The 19,009-nt window shown below is 38.8% G+C and overlaps 1 protein-coding gene across 3 annotated transcripts in view; it reads right to left on the reverse strand.

Annotated features, from left to right (window-relative positions):
* The window catches only part of MED27 (mediator complex subunit 27), a 99,012-nt gene that overhangs the window by 29,854 nt on the left and 50,149 nt on the right, over window positions 1-19,009 (reverse strand). The window lies entirely within an intron of this gene.

The raw sequence follows: 19,009 nt of genomic DNA on the forward strand, positions 1-19,009 counted from the left end.
CAGATCCATGAATGAACTTATTGATAAAACTGTTTTCATGCCAGCCCACATATGTGCTCTGCAAAAAAGATTCTGGAAAAATCAGTTGCCCCAGTACCTTTAACCTGCTTAAAGGCAAAAAATATTGAATTCTTGCTCTTCAAAGTTACTCTGTTCTGATGTTAGTTGCTACCAACCCCCCCGACCCCCAAACAATGAGGTGCTATGCTCTAATTGCTATTTTGCAAGAGATTAAAAATCATCAGAAAAAAGAAAATAAAATCAAGAAAGCTACACTTACACAGCTGGTAAGGTCAGCCCACTTTTAAAAGTAACGAAAGGGTGGAATTAGTTATGACAATTTTACATAAAAATCTTAATCCGCACTTCTTGTTGTGCAGAAAAAAAGTTTCCCCCATTCACTTGAATGACTCATTAACAGCTTGCTTGCTGATAAGCAAAGTCAAAACATCCATAAACCAAGAACTTCCTTAGCATGGTGAAAGAGCAGACGCGTAAGACAGTGCTTCAGGATGAGTAAGCTACACATCGACAGTACGCACCTAACTAATTTTAAACATTACTGAATCCCATACTTTTACTTTTTTTTTTTTTTTTTTTTTTTAACACAGCATGCGAGTTTACACTGTTTCGTAAATGCAATTACTCCAGACTCCGCAAATAAATTAAGCTACTGCTTGTGCGTGAATAGGGGTGACTGATTGAGAAACAGGCAAGGAGAGATTCTGTGTTTCTTGATCAGTATGTGTTTAGGAACGTGTCTTATAGCCTTGCACACTACGATGCAGATTATTGCATAACTTAAGTTTTCTAATTTTGCAAGCTTCGGGCAATCAGAAGTTAAAAACAATCAAAATACGAAGTTGCATAAAACAAGAGCTGCTTACATGCTGACAGAGTCTATATGCATTAAGAAGGAAAACTCAAGTAATTTTAAGTCACATAAACAACAGTTGGACTTGGGCATTTAATCTGCTTAGGTCCTTCTGAAAAATCCAAGGGAACGTATACATTCATTCTCTGAAAATGTGATCCAGGCTGGTTGGAGGTAATCAATTCTTCCAACTCTTTCCTAGATCTGATTATTTTTTAAATGTAAAAATTGTCTTGACCATGTGCCTTAAAACTTGACTCAAACCCAACTGTTCCTTCTACTACCTGAGTAGTATAAGGCAGAACAGGGAATTCACAGGGAGCTTGTGAAGAGTCTTCCCTTTAAGTGAAATCACACATACAGCAAAACAGAAATCTTCTAATTTGTATCAACCAGCTCCTGAAAGAACTTAAAGATGAGTTACTACGATACCTTGGGCTTAGAAGCCTGTTAAATTTTGACTCTTCATAAGTCAGTTGACAAAAAAAAGAAAATTAAAGCCACACACTTAAGGAAATACAATGTTTTACTTTGGCAAGGCTCAGCAACTCTATTGGGTCCATCCACACAGGTAGCCTTTTCCCTCTCCTCCCAGTCAAGAGGATGCCAGAGGAAATCCAAGACCAATGTGATAAAAGAGCATTGATGTACATATCATTGTTTTGCCCCTTTGCCTTTTTTGAAGTAGACATCAGGGTTTCCTGAGGACTCATCAGAACAGAAGGATTGCTTCAAAGATGCATATATAATTAACCTGACTACATGGCGGCCTCAAATATAAAATGACAAACAACCTAATCTAAGGCAAAATTCTTCTATAGATATGCCCTTCAGAGAGGACATCTGGTAAAACATCTTGTGAAGGGATGGATATGATAAATCAGATGCAGCAAAGTAATGTAAAAGTGTAACTGGTGACGACTTTAGAGAAAACTGAAGAACATATGATAAAGACAAGATAAAGTGCACTCCTGAGGCTTTCTGGAAAGAGGGTCAGAGAAAAAGCTGCTGTCTGGAACTTATTTTACAGAACTGAAATACATTAATTTAGTGCCAAAATAAGCAGAGTCACAATTTACACATCTCTGCCCAATCAGTTTTAGCTCAAAAATATGATAGTTCCTATTTATTTTACAGAACCTCTTACAGTCTCAGAGAAGCGTAGCACTTAAGGATGGAGAAAAGTCTAATTTTACTTTGCCAATACGCACTTCTAACTTTTAACGTACTTGCCACATCTCAGTTTTCTCCTACTTACAAAAGATGCTGGTTGGAACGAGCATTTACAAACCCAGGAGAAATTACGCAAAGCAGGGAAAAGCAAATGGAAATAGATTTGCTCAAGCATTTGGCATATCTTAATCTTAAGGAAAAAAAAAATCATGGAATTCTCAGAATTAAATACAAGCTGAAATTATATGGTAGTAGCTTCCCCTCTTGTCCTAGAACAGGCATTGTTCCACCTACGAAGGGTTGAATAGTGTCTAGCCAAACTCCCTCCCCATAGCTCCTCTGTCATGCAAAGGATGCTCAAAATGCTCTGAAGACAGATCGCAAATGACTGCAAAAGATCATACCCAGTAGCCTACATATTCAATTACAGCACAGCAGTTAAACTCTCTATAGACAGAATTTCTTCTCACTTGTTCTTCCAGGCCTCAAAAGACAATATGTTACCATCTCATAATCGCAAAATCCTAAATTAGTCCCATTCTAGTCAAAAAAGCTTCAAGCAACTTCATCGATAACCTGCATCCTAATCCAGACCTGTATGCATCCTTGTCAGAAAAGGACAACAGACTAGACCAACAGGATTTCCGATCATTAAATCGCATCAAATACTAAAGCAATTTTGCTAATGTAATTTTACTGGTCAGAGGGAGGATTTTTAAAGAAGCTTTAATAGCAGCTTTGTACAAACTTCCCTCTCCCGTTTTTTCTCATCCTTCTCTCCTTCATGACAGAGATTCATAATTTTTAAGGAGGTTTTAAAATTATATTTTGGACAGAAAATCTTTATTTTAAACATGATAAATAGTATCATTCAAAGGTATGCATCTGAATGTGCAAGAGAACCAGCCAGTAAGATCAGACCTGGCATCAGATACTCTCCAAGGCTGTCAACACTATAAATTGCTATTTTCATTTTAATGTAGTAAAATACTTTTTCTACAAACATGCTATATTAATACTGCAACAGTCTAAGCAAAACAATCTACTTCGTGAACATTAGCAAAGACTAAAATTAATTCAAAATATTATACTTCAAATGAAGTCTTGTTACAAACATGCAGAAAAATCAACACTAGAATAAAGCAACAGAAATATTCTTTGAAAATCTCTCTGCCATTTTGCCAGGAAGCGTATATATAAATCCTTTAGTCCCTGTTAGAGGAACAATGCCTGGGACAGAAGACACTTTTGAAGCCAGTTAGAAAATACTGTTTGTAAGTGACTAATTAGTTATGCAAAATGCTAAACGAGAAGTTTCATACTAAAACATCAGGTTGACAAGGTAGAAATAATTCAGGAACCATCTCTGTAGATAAACAGTCTTGTAACATCTCTTTGATTCACACAAAGGCCCCCCAAAAGACAGTAATATAGAAAAGTAATTCATTATAAATGCCTTTCAATTCCACACTGGACAGATGGTTTAGTTCTCTAATGCGACCTCTCTTTTTTATTTTTTTTTATTTTTACTGGATTAGATCCAGCAATCCAATGTTAGTGTGATGTTTAACAGCTTAGACAAGATTTAAATAGCATTTATCCCACACAGTGTTTAACTTGCATGCTGTTCATTTTTTCCACTCAATACAACAATTTAAAGATTAGAAAGGTAAGTATTAATAATAATTTTCTGAGGAGGTCTTTCGGAAGAAACAAAATTTTGCTAAATGATCTTGTGGAGACAGAGAAAAAGAGAGAAAAGAAAAATACACATTTGTAATATAAAAGAGCGTAATCTTTCCTATGTGCTCAGTGGAAAACACCACATATGAGATGAAGAGAAACTCTATGATTCTGTTGAATCTGGATTCGTGATATTCTGGACAGCAACAGGGGAAGCTCTCCACACATCCTCTCACTTACTAGCACAGAACTTACTTGCTCCCAGATTTTTTTTTTTTTGGCTTTCAGTTACTATTTTCAACACAGCTAATAATTTCTTTTCACATGTCTGATATTTCAGAAGCATGGGCTGGCCCTGCAGACTCTTGCTAGCATATGCAGTGCTAATAAAGGCATCGGTGCAAAGAGCTCGCCTGCACTCCACTGAGACCTATGGAACAGCTATTTTTTTGCAGGACCAGGCTCAATATGTAACTTAAAGCTTTTAGCAGAGGCAGGATTTTAAATATTATTATTATATTATTTTTAAATATTATAGATTTTATACGGAGACTAAATAGTTTTCAGGCAACCTGACTGGAGAAATATTGTATTTTAAAACATACGAGGTAGTCACAGTTCTAGTGCGATTTATTAATCAATGAATTAAACTTTTAATTTGAGTCGGCTTGCTGAGCAAGTCTCTGCAGGTAGCAAATTCAAGTTGATAGAAGGCTTTTCAGAAGCATCAATTAACAATAGTCATTAAAACAGTGACCTCTGCCAGCTTTTGTGAGATGACACTTCCTGCTTGGATAGGCAATGAAGAGCATGAAAAGAAATTCAACAACTCTCACGCTGAGAAAGCGACTTCCAAGTCTCAAGACTAAATTAGACAGCTGGCACAATCTGTGACATCTGTACAGCAATCTCTGCCTCTTTCTCCAAATTCCACAGGTTTTGTTGGGGGCTTTTTTATTGTTAATTCAGGCTCTTGCTTGTTTCTTATCTAGAACCTCTATAAAAATGCTCATGTTTCCTGGCTCCAGTACTAAAATCACTTGCTTGTTTAGACCAACTTGTCCTTCAGCTATGAACTTCCTTGCCAGGCTGTCTTCTCTTACAGTTGTTAACACTGTCCTCTTGTCCTTTCTGAACAAACTGCTTCAGTGGCTTCCTCTCTCTTCTCACCCAATTTCCAAGTTTCTGTTGGTGAAAGACTCCAGCCAGGCTCCTCCTGGCTCATCTTGTTTCTTTCTGTTCCCTTCTCATCTGTGCACTAACTTGTCTTCTGCTACTCCTTCAATGCCTCCATTCCTGCCGTGAAATCTTTTTTCACCATAGGCTATAAAGGAAAAATGTTACCTCTTTCAAATAACTAACTGACTTCTAACTACAATGAGGTAAGCTGAGGGCAGAAGGGGCAAACCTGAGTCTCTTGAGTTATACACGGTTCTTCAGTCTTGGGGCTACAACACATGATCAGCATGAGGGAGTTTTGGCACCGGAGCATCTTGGTAGTATGAATCCAGGTGTGGGAAGAAGCAAGCCAGAATGCACAGACTGTAAGGAACAAATTTCCTAAGAGATCTTGGACAAAGGTCCTAAGGAACAAATATGCTAAGATTCACGCCCAGCTCCGCCTGACCCTGCAGTGGAGAACTGAGACAACACACATCTGGAAGTGCCGAAAGATTCAACTCCAAACCTGAAAGAAGGCAGATTTCCATTTATTCTTGCAAGTTCGCTCGTTTTCAACTTTGCTACGGATGTTATTTCGGTCATAGACGAATTACGTTTTATTATTGAGTGGATGCAAAAGATTAAGCTATGTGCCTAAATAGTCTAGAAGTGTTTACATATAAACACAGGGTGGTCTGCTTCAAAAAGCATATGCACATATAGCTGTATCAAACACTTAACCATCTGCACTTCTCACTCACAAAAGGCCAAACCTGGTACAGCACTTAAGGATGCATGTGAAGTCGTTTGGACAGTTCTCTAGAAGCCAAGACAGAGTGTTTAAGGGTTGGATTTACAAAGACTTTTAGAAACCTGAGGCTGTGATTCAACAATTTTGTCTTCAGCACCAATAGTGCCATAAGGCACTGACACATCCCCTCCCGCATGCTGCAGCATACAGCCCCCTCAACTCTGCTGTGCTGGGAGAGCTGGATCACACAACTGATCTGGCTTTAAAAAAAAAACAGAGAGAGAGAGAGGAAAAAATGTATTAGTTTAAATCCAAACTGGTTTCATGATTCAGCTCCCTGTGTGGCTGCACACACTGTGTGCCAGCACAATTCCTGCTGGGACCATGCATCATGGGCCAGGAATACCGTACACGGGGCTCATTCTATTACAACAATAAAATATTGTTTTATGGTAAAACGTGTTACTTATACTGTATTGTTTATACAACAAACACAATTCTGAATTATTCAATGTTACTGTGAATCCACTGATAAGAGATGTGGTGTAAACCTGTCCTGCGAGGAACATCCTCAAAGGTATGAGCTGACGGTGATGCTACGAATGCACGCAGGTTCTCATCTGAATGCTTATGAAATGCAAAACTGCCCCTGAATCAAACAGTCTCTGGACATCTGCACATTTAAGTAACATATGAACACCTCTTTAAATGCACTCTGAAAACACACATTTTGTGAGTGCAGAGTTTGTTTTTTAAGAAAGTCCAAAAAAAGACATCTGTTCACAATATCAAATTGCAGTACAGCACCTTAAAAAGCTTAACCTCAATAAGGAAAACTTTACGTTACAAAGAGAGACCTTGCAGTCAAATTCCCATAGATATTTTATTATATTGTTGAAATAGCTTTCTTTGTACTTATGTGGAATGCTCTTCAAAATGCCTTTAATTCACAGCAGTAATCAAGAGAGGAATATGGATATTAGAATGTGTGAAAGCTGGTTAACAAAACAAGCATGCATCTACTTTACAGTCATCACCAGGATCTTGTCTGAGCCTGTTACTAGTCTGTGCTTTATGGAAAACATTAACTCCTTTATACATACCTTGAGAGGAAAAACAGCCCTCCCTAACTATGCAGCATCAGTAGTAATAGAATTTCAGAAGCAATACGTCACAGCACATATGTATTGTTTATATTTCTACTTCTTCATGAAACTAGATGTTGCTCCACAGCCCAACAATAAATGCTAACAGTAGTTTTCAGGAGCCTGGACTAGAATCAGAATTATTACATCAGGGTTTATCTACAAAGATGGTTCTTCAATTAGTCCTAACTTGTTAAGCAATTTGTGCCCCCACCTGTTAGCCTAAATTTGCACAGGCACGTACATGTTTCCATACAGTAAAGCTGAGCAAAAGTCCTCAGGAGAAACTCAAGCCAAGAGATCCAGCTGGCCTTTTAAAAAAAACAAAAAACAAACACACAAAAAGTTTGCACAAACTACGCACAGTTCTCCCCCACAGAGTTTCAGAGATGGATAATCCCCACCCTCTCCACCACCTGTGGTTCAGCAGAGCTCATCTGAGGTTGCTTGGGTCTGCACCGCAAGGTGAAACCACCTCTCCTGCACTCACTAGTCAATCATGCAGCGAGGGAGAGAGGATTCAACTGTGACATGCTGATGTTCAGTAAACACCAGACGGTGCTTTGACAAAGGCCTCAAAATAACGCATCAAGTTCAGTCCTGCTTCTAGAAAAGATGACGGGCTGGCTGGTGCCGTGGTTTAACCCCAGCCGGCAGCAAAGCCCCACAAGGCTGCTCGCTCCCTCCCAGTGGGATGGGGAAGAGAATGAAAGAGTAAAAGTGAGAAAACTCGTGGGTTGAGATAAAGGCAGTTTAACAGGTAAAGCAGAAGCCGCGCACGCAAGCAAAGCAAACCAAGGAATTCCTCACCCCTTCCCATGGGCAGGCGGGTGCTCAGCCATCCCCAGGAAAGCCGGGCTCCAGCACGCGTAACGGTGACTTGGGCAGACAAACGCCATCGATCCCAACGTCCCCCCCTTCCTCCTTCTTCCCCCAGCTTACATACGCTGAGCCTGACGCCGTATGGTGTGGAATGTCCCTTGGGTCAGTCGGGGTCAGCTGTCCCGGCTGTGTCCCCCCCCAACTCCCTGTGCCCCCCAGCCTGCTCACTGCTGGGGTGGGGTGAGGAGCAGAAAAGGCCTTGGCTCGGTGTCAGCACTGCTCAGCAGGAACGAAAACTTCTCTGCATTATCAACACTGTTTTCAGCACAAATCCAGAACATAGCCCCATGCTAGCTACTGTGAAAAAAATTAACTCTATCCCAGCCAAAACCAGCACAACTGGTTTTTAGCCCACCTGCCCAGCCAGATTCCCAAAGTAAACGGGGCTCCCTTCAGATGGGAACGGTCCCCTTGTGTGGACTGGCCGCCTGATGGGATCCTGATGCTGCACATTACTCCACGCCATCATTCCTGAATTCAGCCTTCTAAAGCTAGAATTCAGTATTTTATAACATGTTATTTTCAGCTCTGCTATTGAAGAATTACTTCAATAGCAAAGTCTTCTCACTTTCTTTCGTTGTGCTTTATTTCTCCCTCAACAGAGCAGAAATTACAGTACTTGCCTCCTTTTATGAAAAGCAACAGATGATGCATGATACCTATTACGTATTCTATACCTATCAAAACCAGTGCGATTTTACCTTTGGGTGGAGAGATTGATGAATAGGAAACATAGTACGTTTTGCACAGTTAGACCTTTTTATACACTATGCTTGACCACGTAACTAGCACCGCTGGAAGGAAGGGATCTTAGTAATCATTTATGTTAGGCACATCAAGTCCCAGAACTTAATGAAGGCAACAAAAATTCCAGAGGATGGGAGGAAGTGAGGATTAAGGGAATGGCTAACATATCAAAACAGGATAGCAGAGCAGACCATTTCATAAGACAGGTTTTGTTTGTATCAGTGAAGTTACCAAAGCCCTGACATTTTCTGCTTTTAAAAAAGTGTCCTCCGCTTAAATCGCACTCTGATGGTTTGCAGGCAGTATCATGTGGTTTTAAAACATTCTTTAAATTTGCAATGGCTCCGTACTCTGAAAACCTGTCTCATCTTACCATATGTTCCTTTTAACTTCAGCTAAAACCACAATAGCTTATTGTCTCTGCCATGTCAGCACCTAATGCAGGCACCAGCACGCGTACCAGAGCTTCATTATTTATTTCATTATTTAATGCATGTGGGGTGTGTTGTGTTGTACAGTTATTGACTCTATCATATCTAACGTTTCGTGACCTGGTAGAAGCTACTGGGATAAGGTACTCAACTTTTATGCAAAATGATTTCATTCCTACAGATCCAAGCTAAGACTTAGTGCTATCTATTACCTTAGAATCTGCACTGGACTTTTCCTGTATTTTGCAAGCAGATTTCTAAAGCTTGTAACCATGCTAATATCTAAGCACACTTAGATAACAACAGAAGTGCCTGAAGGAGCAAATTAGGCAAGAGAAAAAGCACAACCAAGTAAAAAAAAAACCATCATAGACATGAAGACATTGAAAGTATGGCCTCTGTCATTTCATTCAAGTCCTCACAGTGATGTATTATTATATTTCTAATTTCTTCCTTTAGAATTATATTATTCTTACAGAACAAGATGTTGGAATACATAGGAATGGGAAGTAAAGACTCAAATTTTAAGCCTCACCAACAGACTTCAAGCAGCCACTCAGAAGAACATCCACTTCCAGATCTAGTGCTTTATTAAAATTATGAACTATGGTAAAAACAGCCAAGTCTTAATAGCAGTAGTTCTATGGGTACTTAGGATACTTGATATCAGCCTTTAAGGACACTTAAGATCAATTTGTTCTTCTGTAATTAATTGGGAAGTAAAGGTGAAGAAAAAAATCAGAAAAGATGAAATACTGCAACAAATGATTGCTTGTACAGCCCAGCACAATTTATTACACAAACTTTTACCAAATACGCGTTTTGACTTTTATGATCACCTACTTTAAGTTTTCTTGGGGGAATTTCATAATTAGTCTTGTTTTTTTTCTCTTCAGGATTATGCTCTGACCAAGTATTCGATCTGCCTGTGATACTACAGAGATGAAAAATCTATCTTAAAACTCAGAGGTTTATCAAAAGGCTCCTTCAAGGTCATCTTTACACTCCAGTAGAAAAACTGCATATAACAAGTACAATTAGACATTTATAAACTCAAGACTCTCCCAGTTCAAACATTTTGGAGAGACAAGCCCTTCAAAATATTATTTTCTAAAAAATACACTTTCATCACTTCTTCCTCCAACATGACAAGCTGTTCCTTAGGTTGGGATTTTTATAGGGCTCATGGAAATTTTAATTGCCTGGCTTCCACTGAAAGTCAATGTGGGGGAGGAGGGCTAATTCCCTTAAGCAAATTCTCTGAAAAAAATTTGCCTTTAAACACCACCACCACTAGCAGAATTAAACAACAGAGTTGGTTAAAGGAAAGGGCTTATCATGGCAGTTACTCTGGGCTTGCTAAATACAGCCCAGACACCTCAGCAAAGCGACTGCAGAAATTCGCTGCACCTTTTTGGCCATTTTCCCACTCTTGTAATCAGGTTCTCTCTCCTCTGATGTTACTTCCCCTTGCACACAAGGATCAGTGTGCAACCACAGTGCAGATCAGACAGGCTTTATGTTCGCTGTGGCTTTTCAAATGCTGGAGTCTCTGCTTTGCCTGTGTTCCACCAGTGTGCGGAACAGGCAGAACAGAGTTTAAAGTACTTTGCAGGGCTGAAACCTGGACTAAAGTCCAAGAAGTACCACAGTAAGCAAATACAGTTCTGTTTATTAAGTATATTCTTGTACCTGCATCGCTTTACATTACTTGCAGAGCTTACCCAAGAAGCAAAACATAAACCAGCTTTTATGCCAAATATATCTAAAATAGAATAACTGCTTTAGAACTACTGTGTCCAGTGCTATCAGGGAGAAATGTTCAGCCTGTTAAAAAACAATACAATTCTGTTCATGTAAGTATACTAACAGAGAAAATTGCCTAATTGAAAAACAAGGAAGGAAGATGTCCTTAGGTAAATACAAACATGATTATTAATGCTGCCTAGCTTTGTTTCTAGATACGTTTTGCTAATTCTAAGCATCAACTTCACAAATATCGGACTGAAAACTTGCAAAAAGAAAGTTCCTTTAAGGAACGTCAAGTTGGTTACCCAAAGCAAGTAAATTCCAAATTGTCAGATAATTTCTAATAATAAATAGGTACAGATTAAAACAGAAAAGTCTCCATGCATTCACAGTCCTTAAAAAGAAAGGAGGAAAAAAAAAAAAAAAAGAAAAAAAAGAGAAGAAAGCCTGTCCTCTGTAATGTGAATGAGTGGCATGACATAATCTAACACCGGATGAGACCGTACATGGTCACAAGCGAGAACTCAGACTCTGCCAAACAGCATCTCAAAAGTTCTGCTACAGAAGGGACAATAAAAGATTTCCTGCAGACTCTGAAGACAATACCAGCCTCATCAACCTTTTCTAATCAGCAGCCAAAGTGTCTCGCCTGTCTGTCAATGACAGTGTCTCTCAGCAGGGAGTGGTTTATTATTCTAATAAGATGCTCCAATAAAGAGAGGGTCAGCTATGAATCACTACCATGAGAAGATTTAATTAGATTCTTAGACTGAGTAAAGACATTCCCTGCACACAGACAACATTTTAAACATGGAGATAAATGATAGAGTATTTTAAGGCAAGGTTACTTTTGTGGGGGTTTTTTTGTTTGTTTTAAACTTACTGTTTGTATTTTCCCTTTTCTTGAGATTGCTGTTCACATTATACAGTTACACTGTCCAGCTTAAAGGTTTCTTGTGAAAAAAAAGTTCAATTATTTTTTGATTAAAAACTCTCTAAGCAAATCTTCTGAAGTATTCTACCCAACAGAAAGCTCTATATTTTCCTAGGAAAAGGTCTGACGATAGCATAAACAAAAACCCACACCCAATTAAAAAGAAAATAAAATCTCTGCTTCATCACAAAGTAAAAGCTACAAAATAGTTTGCTATCAAACACATGTACAGCATATTCCAATGCACTATTGTAGTATGGTGTTTTAATTAAAAATATACTGTATAAAGAAGAGAATAGGACTCAGCTATATTAATACATACAGCTGCAAACTATCTGTATTAGCAGACAGAACTTTCATTACGAGTAACCTTACATCAAAGATTTTTCTAAAAGCAACCAGAGGAAAGTTGAAGTCAACCATGAGGGCCAGGGCTATTACAGCTATTTCGATCATTAGGAAACCATTATCTCAAATTCATGCTGCTACCAGGATACAGGTTCACCCAGTAACATGACAGCAAATTATATGATTAATTAGCTAACACATAGCTACTGAGAGTCAACTAGTTGAAGCTGATGCCCTACAGAAACAGATAAAATATTACTAAATGTTATCTATCACCTCAAAAGATTGTCCTGCAGTTATATTTTCAAACATGAGTGAATTTGCAAATGTTTCAAGGGAGCTCTCCATTCATGCTCACTTTGCATTCAGTATTCACTGCATTAACATGCATTTCTCTATGTAACTTCTGTCTAATCAGTTAATCATTCTTCACTTTCTGCCTAATTGCAATCGTCAAGTTTTCTGTAGATTCAAAACACAAACACAAAATACAATTGCATTGATCTAATAAGTCAGACGCATTCTTAATAGCATTGCATAGGCATTTTTGAAAAGGAGACAAAAATACTAGCCATTGATTGTATTGTATAACCTCTTGGCAAAAGACACGAGACCAACATTGCACAACATCTCTGAACAGGAAGCATGAAGATGGGAAAGCCGAAAAAGTCTGAGTGCAAACAAATCAAATGTAGTTGTAGTTACATCCTCAGCTGCACTACTCAGAGGTTTGCTGCTTTGACTGTCTTTCTGCAACCCATCCCATTATACTGCAAATAGACTGTCTTCGTAAGCTGCAACTAGTGAGAAGTCAGCAACAGCAGAAGACAGAAAATATGGGCAAACAAAACACAGGGCTCATTTTACTCTTCTCAAGGGCTTAAAAAAACCCCAATACCCTAAAACATTGTCTTAAATATGCATACATACATTTCACAGTACCACAGAGCAGTCAAGGAGCATTTTCCATCCTCGCATGCCACACTGCATCAGTGCTAACTAACACATCTGGAGAGGCCCTATGCTCAAATCAGAGCTGAACTTTTCTTAATATATCCTATCCTTCACACTCAGGAGATGGAAATGAGCTACTTATTTAGGATTTGAAAGTGAAGGGAGTCAACTGTTTGGTCAAACCTTACGTGAGAGACAAACCCTCTTTCTTGAAATTCTCTGAAACAACCAACTAGAACAAGGTAAGAGGTAAGGAAATACTTGAAACAACCTGAAAACTAAGGACCATCCAACAACCAGGTTCTCTATGTAGCTTTTTTACACCAGCATTTTAAGATGCATGGAGAAGAACTTCAGCAGAAGGTATTTGAGAGATTGACAAAATGCAGGTCTTTGAGATCTAGTATATGCTTACACTTTAACAAAGCAATTTAATAGCAAAACCAAACAGCGGTTCACTTGCATAAGAGCTTGCTGGTGGAGGACGATACCTAAGACACAATAAAAATGAAGTGGCTTAAATACATACAAGCACAGAAACAGATGAGTCAACCATGGTACTGCAGACAGGTGCAAAAGTTCATCGCAGGAGAAAAAGAAGGATATTACAACACTCAGGCTTCAATATCAGAATTTCTATCCCATCGATGACTTAATAAAAAACAGAGGGAAGACAGCAATTGTGGAACAACAAAAAGAAATTAGTAGCAGCAGATAATATTTTAGCTGTGCTAACAAAAATTATAATTGATTTTCTGTCTGTGGTGTTGAAGTTGCTATCTTCGCACTGAAAATAAATTTTCATTTTAAAAGCATAATCACATGTTAAAATAGTTCTACCTGGCATTTCCTGTCAACAAGCTCATTTTACAAGTGGCATACAAGAGCCACCATTGCTCTGTCATGTCAAGAAATTAATTCCACTTCCTTAGAAATACCTAAAATTAGATAGCATTAAATTTGCTTATCGTCTGTTATGCTGTAAAATCACGTTGTTGAAGAAGTAACCTTTTGTCTAAATGAAGAGCAACTTTCAAAGTAGAAAGGATCATGCAAGCATCAACATATAAACTTTTAAGCCAAATTTTAAATTAAAAAGAAACATACAAATATTATTTTAAATCCCAAGCACTCCTCCTTGTAGCCCTCCTTTTAGTTAACTCACCTGCTTCTCACTGTCTGTTTTTTAAACAGGCTACTATAATCTACATTACTACTTAATGTAAATTCTCAAAAAATATCTGCTTTCTCTCTCCATCAGCCAGCCCCCCTCAAACCCTCCTTAGACCAGGGTTATTTTCAAGATGTGGGTTTTCAGCAGACCTGTTGTTTAAACAAGAACAGCACTAACTGGACCTCTAGAAGGAGGTGACATGATTTGACAACATCTACAAGTGTAGTCTTCCATCCCTGGAGGTCTTCAGGATTCAGCCAAGCAACATCACGGCTAATCTGATCTAGTTGTGACAAGAGGCGATCTTTGAATGGGAGGGAAGATTTAGATTGGATATTAGGAAAAATTTCTTCAAAGAGTAGTCAAGCATTGGAAGAGGCTGCCCAGAGAGGTGGTGGAGTCACCATCCCTGGAAGTGTTCAAAAAACGGGCAGAGGTGGCACTTTGGGACATGGTTTAGTAGGCATGGTGGTGTTGGGTTGACGGTTGGACTGATGATCTTAGAGGTCCTTTCCAACCTAACGATTCCTAGTTTTTACTTTCATTAAAAATAATCCAGCCACCTAGACAGGAAACATGAAATTGCTACTCTACCTGTAATTGGTTTAGTGGTAGACTTGGTAGTGTTAGGTTAATGGTTGGACTGGATGATCTTAAAGGTCTTTTCCAACCTAAATGATTCTATGACCTCCCGAGGTCCCTTCCAACTCAATTTCCAACTAAAAATCAAAGAGAATTCAGAGTTGAGAGTCTGGAGCACCCACTGCCACAGCAGACTTTTCCATTAATGCCTACTTGACTAGAAAATACAAAAAGCTGCAGCAGGCAGAGGGTTAGCAGAGGCAGTAGCTGAAGAATAAACACACAGGAGAACAGTTTGACGAATTACAACTACGCAGTCTATTCAGTGCGCTCAGTGGACAGATCACACTTCAGTAACAAACACCAAACTGATGATTATCAACCAGGAATTATTTCCTAAACTTTCAAATTTATGGATTGCTTGCTAACAATATCCTTCAGTGACATTCAGCTGATCAGCCTAATACCCTCTTTTTTTAACTTAAGTTTAAAACTGAACAATAAAAAAGAAGTTAGAAAGCAGTAAATGTTTAAACTCAGGTATTATTTATAATAAAGTACTGTTAGAAATGACTATGAGTCTTCAAACTATGAGTCTGCCATGTAGCTGATTAGGCCCAAATTTAGATCCAAGCTTGACTGTCTTTCAGTCCTTCACAAAAGACTCTTTTATAAGACCTGTCTACAAGGCACCTACAAATTTGTCATGAGCAAAACCATCATCTTTGCTGAGCAACTGTCAAAATGCAAAAGCCAAAATGAAAGAAGGTTCTGCATGTAAAATGGGAAAGTAGAAAAGCCTGGGTTTTGGCTTGAGGGGAGCTCAGTTTTATAGTGCTATTTTGGACACAGCTATTAAATTTTGACTTAATATACATCAAAACAGTAGGGTATTTTTTGCCACTTCTAAAGCACATTTGATTTTAACACCAAACACTGAATGCAACAATCAGCAGAAGAGCTCAACAATTTAGAGATTCAAGAAGTCTAGCAAGCTTGACACAGACTGACAGGCTCCAGCCAAGCTTGCTGTGTAATTATTTCATGTGTCTGCACTTTGTCTTCCATCACTGAAATGAACACCTAAAGGCAAGAACACAAAGGATACAGAATAATACATCACCATTCATTTATCAGAATGAACGCTGACAGTGGATAGTTAGAGCTTCCTATTAGGTCGTGCAAGTAGGGATGATATGGTCATTCATTCTCCACAATATGTCACTCCTGGACTTTGAATTTTGTAAAAAATTAACTGCTCTTCAACAACTGACAACAAAAGACAAAAATCCAGACTCTTCCCCTGGATGAAAGCATCTGCTTTATAGTTAATGCCTTCTCTTATCCCAGCTTTGTACAAATATTACTCGAGTCACTCTCAGCACTCCTGCACAATTCCCAGGTGGTACAATTCACACAGTTCACATGGGGAAACCGAGGCATAGAGCAACTTAAACAATCAGTAATTTACTCGGCAACAACTTATTCAGGAATCTCTGTATCTTTAACTGCTTTTAAACATATGTGGTAGAGAATGAAAAGGCTGAACACTATTCCACAACCATATTCTGTGAGGGATGGAAACAAAGAATTACAGGCAATAATGGAGCACAATGACCATACACAGAATGTAATCTTTATTTAATTTCATTCAAGGTGTCCAGGCAAACTTAGCAAATGTTAAATAAGCGATTAACTACTTTACTATGATCTCTTTAACTACTTTACTACGACCAAACAATTACTTACTTTCCCAAAATAGAATTTGTAAGAATAATCCTGAAAAACACTGTCGTGCTTTAACCTCAGTCAGCAACTAAGCACCACACAGCTGCTCGCTCACCCCCCTGACAGCTTCTATACTGAGCATGACACCGTATGGTATGGAATAGCCCTTGGGCCAGTTTGGGGCAGCTCTCTTGGCTGTGCCCCCTCCCGGTTTCTTGTGCACCTGGCAGAGCATGGGAAGCTGAAAAGTCCTTGACTAGCGTAAGCAGTACTTAGCAACAACTGAAACATCAGTGTGTTAGCAACCTTATTCTCATACTAAATCCAAAACACAGCACTATACCAGCTACTAGGAAGAAAATTAACTCTACCCCAGCTGAAACCAGGACAAACACAAAAGAAAATGTAATTTCAACGCAAGAATTGCTGCATGGAGATGCTTTTGGTTGCTAAAATTAGAGGACTTAATACAGGATTCCCCTGGCCATGACTCACAGACAATAAAGAGATTTCATGCAGCCACAGAAAAAAGTCAAAACTAAGTCTGCCAATGCTAACAAGGTCTTCCCTGTCCACAGTGTTTTACTCCCTATGTATGCATAAGAAACAATCAGGGAAATAAACTAATGAAGCAAACGTATCTGTGTCTAATTAGAAATGTGCGTTACACTACCAATACACTTCTTTTCAAAATGACATGCACATACTACTGAGTAACATTACTGAAATTACAAAGACAGTGTTAATACTTTATTAGGTAAAACCTATACAGCAAAGAGGAAGTGCTCTGCAAAACTAAACCATCAGGAATGAAATTAAGAGTAGAGCAGCATCTATAAAGGGATGTAAACCAAGCCATTTCACCCAGTGAAACGTCTAATGGTTGTATTTTATTTATTTTTCCCACTGGCAGTTGGGAAAATGGGACAAGCAAAATAATTGTACCAAAATACTTCAAATCATTACAAATGAAGATTATGTTTAGAGAAAAACTCTATGAAGTCATCAGCTAGAATTTGCTACCCAAGCTTTTTTCATTTAACCCATCCATAGGGTTCCTTGTAAACACATGAATACCAGAGAATGCCCTAAAGTGAAATTAAAAAGTAATAACAGTTGTTTTTCACATGAAGTAAAGAAAGCAGAGCAAAGCAGTCCTCCTACTCTGTACCCTTTCTAGTTAGAAAGGGCATTTAGCTGCCTGTCTCAAACTCAGGAGTCCGGTCAGTTGATGGGTGCTGAATCCGGCTGCTCGAGGCAGCGCTGCAGCACGGCCAGCCCACCAGCCGCTGCGGTCCTCAGCGAAGGGAACAGCCACTTCATCCCCAGGTAAATCCCCATCAGCAGCTCGTTACTTGGGAAGACGTTCCCTTTTTGTAGAGTTACTGTCAAAACTACAGGGGGCTTTCTAACTGTCTTTATCTTCAGGTATGACTTGCATCTCAAAGTTTTCTTACTGTGATACACCTAGAGCTTCCCTCTCCTTAACAGCACAGGTTTCACATTCGAAAGCACTTCTAGCCCCCTTCACAGTACAGCTATTTAGTTTTCCTCTCAAATAGCTAAAGGCTACTTGGAATCACATAGAGGTACAGAAATAAAGTCACTAACAAATACATTCACAATACGTTCGTATCGCACCACGTTATACAATATGAATATGCAATAATGCCATTCTTGCTAAGCCACCAAACTAGAGAGACCTTCTCCCTCCACTTTATTACTTTTCTCTGCTTTTTTTGCTCGTCATCTTTGATGAGGGAATATGCAACCAATGCAGATGGAAACACTTGCTGTAATGCATTTCTGAATTTGGCAAGCGGCAGTTTTAGTTGATTCTTTTTGGATTGATTGTCTGCTGCAGTAAAGCAGCCTTTAATACCCCTCCCTCAAATAGTCAAGCTAAAAAAAAAAAAAGAGGGGTTAAAGCAATCATATAATAAAATCACAGCTTTAGCTAAAGCTTTGATATCATTATTAAGTTCATACAAATTTCCTCTCTTATCTAGCTTGTTCTTCACTGCCTAATTAGTCCAACCACTGGTACTGTGTGTTCCTTTTTTACTTTTTTTTTTGACACAGAAACAAGCAGTCAAACTAGTATTTGCAGTCTTTAATTACACATTAAAATCTTCATCCTTAACTTTCTTTTTTACTGAAAGTACAGGGATTCCCTACAGTGCAATATTAGTGTTCTGCTCTAAATGCTGCAAGGGCATCTTCTAACAGTTGGGACTGTGGAACAACTTTTAATTAATTGCCACCTTTTAATGGCACGGTTTTCACACAAACATTACCTTTAAGGCAAACATACATCAAAGAGTCAGAAATTTGCTCTTTTACAAGAGAGCTGCAATCCCCAGTAACACTGACATTCACTAAGGGCTACACACTGCTCTGGATCTGTGCATATTCCAGAAAATGAACATGCAGATCAAGGCCGGTACACAGCCCAAAGTTTCCAAAGAGATACAGCGTTTTCATCTCCCAGCTATGGAGTGTTCCGGCTCATCTTCAGCAAAGTAGATGGGTATTATTTCAAATCACTCTGCTCAGTCACACAGGGCTGCACATCACACTCGGAGCAATCCTATTTGCGGGATTAGTTTCTGGAATATGACACCAAAACATCAACAGCAATCAGCCCCGGGCCTCTTTGGCTAATGGCTTCAAGACAGAGATGTTCATGGAGG

This window comes from Pelecanus crispus, chromosome 9 (assembly GCF_030463565.1).
Source record: "Pelecanus crispus isolate bPelCri1 chromosome 9, bPelCri1.pri, whole genome shotgun sequence".
In the NCBI taxonomy this organism is placed as follows: domain Eukaryota; kingdom Metazoa; phylum Chordata; class Aves; order Pelecaniformes; family Pelecanidae; genus Pelecanus; species Pelecanus crispus.